At 38.9% G+C, this 6,916-nt stretch overlaps 1 pseudogene; it reads right to left on the bottom strand.

Annotated features, from left to right (window-relative positions):
• Positions 1-332: 332 nt before the first annotated feature.
• Positions 333-2,431, bottom strand: LOC138378940 (centromere protein V pseudogene; annotated as a pseudogene).
• Positions 2,432-6,916: the final 4,485 nt, after the last annotated feature.

Genomic DNA, 6,916 nt, shown 5'->3' with positions numbered 1-6,916 from the left:
AAAACCATCATTTGGTGAAAACTTAAGTGAAGTATTTTCTTCTTTTCAAATAGATACTTGATTGTTAAAAATTTTTTTCTAAGTGTTCACAATCCTCATGTGAATTTAAAAATGGAAGAAATTGATCATATTAGAATTCATGTATAATTTTATTTATTTTTTAATTTTAAAAATATTTTTCCCCCTATAAGATCACACACAAGTTGGGAAGAGAAGGAAGAATGTCAACTAATCTACATCAAAATCTGGGCTGAGGAAAGACGAAGAGCTGCCTAAAGAAACTGGCAGTTTGAACAAATTGCACAGATCAGGGTGGATGCTGTCCAGCGGAACTAGCAGCCTGGGGCGGCCATATCCAGGAGCAACATCCAGGTGTGGCAGGGACAGCATGGCTGCTGGCCCCAATCATTCCTGCTTTTCAGGAAGGGACAGGGAGAAGCTAACTCTTTAGACATGTTCTTCATGGTCTTGTGCTCCTTCATGGCCTTCTCCCAATGGCTGCAGTTGAACTCCTCAGTGACCACACTCTGCACGGTGCCCTCATCCAGGTAGTGGGGGGCAATTCCAAAGCCTCCAGATTTTGAGCGGGAAGTACAGAAGCTCTGAACACCATATCTCTTGCAGAAGGTGTGCTGGGTTTTGTGCGTATTGAACGTAGAAGTGGTTATATTCTCGGCTCCCTTCAGGAGCTTGAAGAAAGAAGCTGGAATAATGAAGTGTCTATTCTGCTGCTTCTTGAAAATGCTGCAGTTGCAGTCAAAGACGTGCAAATTTGCTGGAGCTAAAACTTCAAAACGAACAGTGGCAGCCTCCTGTGTGCTTCACCAGGCCCTGCTATTCAAAAATGTCCAGCAGAAACTTGGCAGCGCCCTCGGAGGTCTCTGCCGTTTCTGGAACAGCTCCCAGCGCTCCCGCTGCTCGCCCAGGTCCAGCGTGGACACCAAGGACGTCGGAGGGTCGCGGGAGTTGGCGGTGGCGGGAGCAGCGCCAGCTCAGGCGGCAGCTCCGCGGGGCCACCTCCTGGGCCCGCGGCTACCGGTTCCTCAGCTGCCGCTTCGCGAATGGCTGCTTTGCAGCCGCTTGGTCCCCGCCCCTGGCCTGGAAAGCGCCACTGGTGTTGGCGGCCCGCGGAGGCCGCGGGAGGGGAGGGGGGCGGGGGGAGGGGAGTGGGGCCGGACCGCTTCTGCCTGCGGGGCTTGGCGGCAGTTGCCTCGCTCCTTGCCCGCCTCGTCTAGAATTCATATATAATTTTAAATGTTTATATTTCAAGAACTTCTACTAGAAAAAGCACATGTTCCTTAAAGACAACATTAAAATTTTAGAAAAATTTTAGATGATAATTGTAGGTGATACTGCAATGCACTACCCAGATTTCTCATCACAACAGAAAAATTTATTTTTTATTTTTTTTATTTCAGCTTAATATTTTCTCCAGTGGTTGGAAATGTTATCTCACAATGCTCTCCTCCTGTTAGTCCTTTAAGGGAATTTCTCCCAAATTGTAGAAAGCTGCTTCACTCCCTTCTCCAGGGGTTCTCACATCTAATACGTGGGCTTAAACAAATTTAACAAAAGAAAAATTTAAAAGGCCTGATATTCTTGCCCCATTTGAGACAATTTTGAAGAAAGTCATCTCAGTTTGAAAGATTCTCATTGGGTCAGCTGAGGACTTTGGTGGGACTGCATCAAAGCCAAACTCACCCTCTGGCCAATCCTGCTTTCTTTCTTTCCTCTTCTGTATCAATACAGAGAGCATTCTCTCATAAACTTCTTGCATTCTAATCTACATTTCAGAATTGGTTTCCCCTGGGAACCCAAACTACTATACCACATATCTGAAAAGTTATATGTGGAACTGAGGTAGAAAAAGATGGCCAAATAGAACCCTCCAGTGATAATGCCCCTGGCAGCAATACCAAATTGAATAGCTATTTACGCAAGCAAGCAAGCACCTTCCTAAGAAGCAAAAATCAGGTGAGCAACCACAGTACTTTGTTTTAATATTATATCAAGGAAGAAATCACAGAAGAGGGTAGGAAATACAGTCTTGCATTGTATACACTAACTCTCTCCCATGCCTTAGTAGCACTGCACCAGCACCAGGTGGAGAGAGAATGGGCTTGCTTGGAGGAAGATCAAAGTGATTGTGGAAATTTACATTGGAACTCAGGGCCACCCTGTCACAGGGAAACACAACATAGGGCAGAATTCTGCTGGTACCCATGAAAGGAGCATTTAGCTCAGCCCTGGCCAGAGGGGAATCCTCCATTCTAACAGTAGGAACCTGAGTTCTAGCTAGTTCTACCACCAGCTGATGAGAGCATCCTGGGGCCCAGAATAAATTTGAAAGGGATTCAGGCCACAAAAACTGCAGTCTCTGAGCAAGTCCTGCTGTTATGCTGGGCTCAGAGCCAGCGGACTTGGGGCACATATGACCCAGTGAGACACCATCTGTGGCAGCCAAAGGAGTGCATGTATCACCCCTCCCCCAACTCCAAGCAGTGAAGCTCCTCCAGGAGAGAATCCTTCCAGCTGGGGAAAGGAAAGGGAAGAGTATTAACATTTTTGTCTTGCAACTTGAGTGCCAGCACAGCCACAGTAAAATGAAGTATGAAGAAGATTCTTGAAGCCCCTGATTCCAGGCCATAGCTCCTAGAGGGCATTTCTAGACATGCTGGGCAAGACGGGAGTTTGCTGCCCTGAAGGGAAGGAATCAGTCCTGAAAGGATTCACCACACGCTGAATAAAGAGCCATTGGGCCTTGAAAGAACATCACTGGTAGCCAGGCAGTAGTTGCCACAGGCCTTGGGTGAGATTTTGCTGGCTTCATGTGTGACTGGGTGCAGTGTCAGTTGTGGTGGCCATGGGGGAGTCCTCATGTCACCCCTCCCCCAACTCCAGGAAACCCAGCATGGAGAGTAAGACTCCTTTTGTTTGCAGGAAAGTGAGGAAAGAAAATGAGAGACATTGCCTGGTAATCCATGCTCACTTACCCAAGTCCACCAAGGCAGTACCACCAGGAGTTTGCAAGAGTTGAAGCAATACTGCTCTTGGAGCACCCCCTATTGCTGATATGGTTTCAGTTACCTGACAGTTAGATTATAACACTCATTTCTTTTTGAATACCTGGAAAGAAGAATGGGTAAATACAACCCCAGAATGTGGACATTAGAATAAAAACCTAATTCTTCAATGCCCAGACATCAATGAACATCCACAGGCATCAAGGACATCTAGGGAAAATGACCTCACCAAACAAACTAAATAAGACACTAGTGGCAAATCCGAAGTGACCAAGATATGTGACCTTTCAGAGAGAGAATTCAAAATAGTTGTTCTGAAGAAGCTCAGTGAACTTCAAGACAACATAGAGAAAGAATTCAGAATACTAACAGAGGAATTTAACAATGAGATTGATGTAATGAAAAAATCAAGAAGAAATTATGGAGCTAAAAAATTAAAGTGACAAACTGAAAGATGCAACAGAGTATCTCAACAGCAGAACTGATGAAGCAGATGAAAGTATTAGTGAGCATGAGGACAGGCTTTTTGAAAATACACAGAAGAGAAAAAAGAAAAAAAGAATTAAAAATGAAGCACATATACAAGATCTAGAAAATATTCTCAAAATGGCAAATCTAAGAGTTAATGGCCTTATCGAGGAGGTAGAGAGAGAGATTGGGATAGAAACTTTCAAAGAAATAATAACAGAGAACTTTCCAAACCTAGAGAAAGATATCAATCTTCAGGTACAAGAAGGTCATAGAACACCAAGCAGATTTAACCCAGATAAGAATACCTCAAGGCATTTAATAATCAAACTCAGAGAGGTCACACATTTAAAAAAAAAAAAAAGAAAGAAAGAAATGGTCCTAAGGAAAGTAAGAAAAAAGAAAAACAACACATAAAGGAGATCCAATATGTCTGGCAGCAGGCTTCTCAGTGGAAACCTTACAGGCCAAGAGAGATTGGCATGACATATTCAAAAAGCTGAAAGGAAAAATCTTTTATTCTAGAATATTATATTCTGCAAAAATGTCTTTCAAACATGAACAGGAAATAAAGACTTTCCCAGAGAAACAAAAGCTGATGGATTTATCGATACCAGATTGCCATATAGGAAATGCTAAAGGGAGATCTTCAATCTGAAATAAAAGGATATTAATTAACAATAAGATATCATCTGAAAATATAAAAGTCACTGGTAACAGTAAGTACACAGACAAATAGAAAATACTCTATCACCATTCACTGCAATCACAGTATGTAAACCACTTGTATCTTGAGTAGGATGACTAAAAGACAAACTGATCAAAAATAATAACTAAGGTCAGGCTCATGCCTATAAGCCTAATACTTGGGGAGGCTAAGGCAGAAGGATCAATTGAGGCCAGAAGTTTGAGACCAGCCTGAGCAAGAGTGAGACCCCATCTCTACAAAAAATAGAAAAATTATCCAGGTGTAGTATCAGCTACTTGGAAGGCTGAGGCAGGAGGATTGCTTGAGCACAAGAGCTTGAGGTTTCAGTGAGCCATGATGACACCATTGCACTGTAGCCTAGGTGACAGAGTGAGACCTTGTTTCAAAAAAATAGTAACTAAGACAACTTTTTAAGAGATAGAGAATATAAAAAGACATAAGTGGAAACAACAAAAATCAAAAGGCTGGGGGAAGATAAAAGTGTAGAGTTTCTTTTAATTTTGCTTTGCTTGTTTCTTTGTTTTTTGTAAGCAGAGTTAAGTTAGCATCAGATTAAAATAATTGATTATAAAATATTTTTGCCAGTCTCATGGTAAACTCAAATCAAAAAACCTACAAAAGATACACAAAAAAATGAAAGGCAAGAAATTAAAACACACTACCAGAGAAAATAAGTTTTATACAAAGAAAGATAGGAAGGAAAGAAGAGAGGACCATAAAATAACCAGTAATCAAATAACAACATAGCAATAGTAAATCCTTACCTACTAATAATAGCATTGAATGTAAATGGACAATGTTCTCCAATCAAAAGACACAGAGAAGTTGAATGAATTAAAAAACAAGACCTAAATACATGCAGTTTACAAGAAACTCACTTCACTTATAAAGAAACACATAGACTGAAAATAAAGAAATGGAAAATATATACCATGCCAATGGAAACCAAAAAAGAGCAGGAGTAGCTATACTTCTAAAAGATAAAATAGATTTCAAGATAAAAATTGTAAAAGGAGAAAAGGAAGGTCATTATATAATGATAAAAGGACCAGGTCAACAAGAAGACATAACAAGTCTAAATATATATGCACCCAGCACTGGAGCACCCAGATATATAAAGCAAATATTATTAAAGCTAAAGAGTGTGATAGGTTCCAACACAATAATCATTGGAGACCTCAACAACCCACTTTCAGCATTGAACAGATTATGCAGACAGAAAATCAACAAAGAGACATCAGATTTAATCTGCACAATAGAACAAATGGACCCGATAGATACTTACAGAATGTTTCATCCAACGGCAGCAGAATACACATTCTTCTCCTCAGCACATGGATCATTCTCAAGGATGGACCATATATTAGGCCACAAAACAAATGTTAAGAAATTGAAGAGAACTGAAATCATATCAAGTATTTTTTCTGAGCACAGTGGAATAAAATGAGAAATCAATAACACGAGGAACTTTGGAAATTCTACAAACACATAGAAATTAAACAATATACTCCTGAATGATCAGTGTGTTAATGAAGAGATTAAGAAGGAAATTTAAAAAGTTATTGAAACAAATGAAAATGAAAACAACATACCAAAACCTTTGAGATACACTGAAGTTCTAAGAGGAAAGTTTATAGCAATAAGTGGCTGCATCAAAAAAGTAGAAAAATTTAAATAAACAACCCAGTTATACATCTTAAATAACTAGAAAAGTAAGAGCAAAAAATAAAAATACAAAATTAGTAGAAGAAAGGAAATAATAAAGATCAGGAAGATATAAATGAAATTAAAACCAAAAGAAAACAATACAAAAGATCAATGAAATTAATAGTTGGTTTTTTGAAAAGATAAACAAAATTGACAAAGCTTTTGCCAAACTAAAAAAAAAAAAAAATAGAGACAACCCAGATAAATAAAATCAGAGATGAAAAAGGAGACATTACTGCAGAAATTCAAAGAATCATTAGCAACTACTAGGAGAAATTACATACCAATAAATATGAAAACCTAGAAGAAATGGATAAATTTTTAGATATATACTCCCTACCAAGATTAAAACACAAAAAAAATCTAAAACTTGACTAGACCAATAACAAGTAATGAGATAGAAGGATTAATGACAAGCTTCCCATAAAAAAAGTGCTCAGGACCTATTGGCTTCACTGCTAAATTCTACCAAATATTTAAAGAACTAATACCAATCCTACTCAAACTATTCTGAAAAATTAAGAATGAGAGAATACTCCCAAACTCATTCTATAAGGCCTATAACCACCAGATACCAAAACCAGACAAAGATACAATAAAAAAAGAAAATTATAGGCCAATATCTCAGGTGAACATAGATGCAAAAATCCTCAACAAAATAATAGCAAACTGAATTCAACAACACATTAAAAAGATTATTAGTCATGATCAAGTGTGATTCATCTCAGGACAAAAATCATATGATAATTTCAATTGATGATGAAACAACATTATTGAATGATTTGTGTACGTTGAACTATACTTGCATTCAACATCCCTTCATTATAAAAACTCTCAAAAATCTGGCCATTGAAGGAACTTACCTCAATATGATAAAAACCATATATCACAGACCCATGGCTAGTATAATGCCCAATGGGAAAAAAATGAAAGTCTTTCCCGTAAGATCTACAGCAAGACAAGGATGCCCAATTCCACCTCTGTCATTCAACATAGTATTGGAAGTTCT

The sequence above is a fragment of the Eulemur rufifrons genome, chromosome 30 (assembly GCF_041146395.1).
Source record: "Eulemur rufifrons isolate Redbay chromosome 30, OSU_ERuf_1, whole genome shotgun sequence".
Taxonomy (NCBI): domain Eukaryota; kingdom Metazoa; phylum Chordata; class Mammalia; order Primates; family Lemuridae; genus Eulemur; species Eulemur rufifrons.
The sequence above is the reverse complement of the archived record's forward strand: the minus strand, read 5'-3'. Positions and strand labels throughout refer to the sequence as shown.